Genomic DNA, 1,531 nt, shown 5'->3' on the forward strand with positions numbered 1-1,531 from the left:
ATCACCATAAATTCATAAACAGCCTCTGAAGACGTATAACCAGTAGGCGCTTTATACAGCGCTATATATGAAGCTGAGTGCGGTCCGCGGTGCGCAGTGTGCCTACATGAAACAGTGGAGATTGGGAGGGATTTATGATACCAGATTGAGGCCCTCGCCCAGGACCATATATGTAGGACGAGGAGGCCACACAAGGGATTCACAGGAGGATTTCCTCGAGGGAGCATAGCAGGAACACAAAACTGAAAGACAACACACCACACTCTCCAACATGCAGCAGTCACGAGTGACGACCCCTCAACGAGGAGTGAGGCAAAGACAGAAGCTGGCAGAGTGTGGCTGCATCAGGGCATAAGGCGCCCACCCAACGCTCTCCACCAGGCCTCTGACCCTCTACCCACCCAACGCTCTCCACCAGGCCTCTGACCCTGCACCCACCCACCCAACGCTCTCCACCATGCCTCTCACCCTGCACGCACCCACTGCTCTCCACCAGGCCCCTGACCCTGCACCCACCCAACGCTCTCCACCAGGCCCCTGACCCTGCACCCACCCAACGCTCTGCACCAGGCCCGTAACCCTGCACCCACCCTGCACCCACCCACCCAAAGCTCTCCACCAGGCCCCCCACCCTGCACCCACCCACCCAACGCTCTCCACCAGGCCCCTGACCCCGCACCCACCCGCTTAAGACTCTCCACCAGACTCCTGACCCTGCACTCACCCTACGCTCTCCACCAGGCCCGTAACCCTGCCCCCACCCACCCAACGTTCTCCACCAGGACCCTGACCCTGCACCCACCCAACGCTCCCCACCAGGCCTCTCACCCTGCACCCACCCACCCAACGCTCTCCACCAGGCCCCTGACCCTGCACCCACCCACCCAACACTCTCCACCAGGCCCCTGACCATGCACCCACCCAATACATCAAATACAACAGCAAGTCTCCAAAATAAATATCCAAAGCGATTAATTGAATGCACATAGCCGGAAAAAAAAGTGAAATACGTCCAATAATAACCTTACTAAACTTACTAGTCTCTTACTAGTTAGAGTCCAGTTTCAAACAAGTTGCCACACAGAGTTAATCAGATAACAGTTAGTTCATCCAAAGAAATAATAATTCTCAACTCAGAATCTGAAGTATGATTCTGCACTGTGGGACGAAGCACCCAGGTCCCACATAGACATCATTGAATTGATGAGCATAACCATGAATTACCATGGAGTGGAGACTGACGCTATTGCAGCAACAATACATTCTATTTTACTGCTTAACACATGGCCCCATGCTCCTCCTGCTGCATTCTTTAAGCATAAGGCGTCAGGTTTAATTTTGCCTCATGTTCTGATATGGCAAAAAAATAAAAAGTGCAGTGCTGTAATGAAAACACTTACGGCTATTTTGACTAGCAATAAAAACAGGTAATATTGTGTTTGGTTCCATGAACACTTAAACCATTATTTACAATACCTGCAACGGTCCCAGACAATGTAGCAAATACGCACTGCTAGAGAAAACATTAGTG

The sequence above is a fragment of the Lissotriton helveticus genome, unplaced genomic scaffold, assembly GCF_964261635.1.
Source record: "Lissotriton helveticus unplaced genomic scaffold, aLisHel1.1 SCAFFOLD_1772, whole genome shotgun sequence".
Lineage (NCBI taxonomy): Eukaryota > Metazoa > Chordata > Amphibia > Caudata > Salamandridae > Lissotriton > Lissotriton helveticus.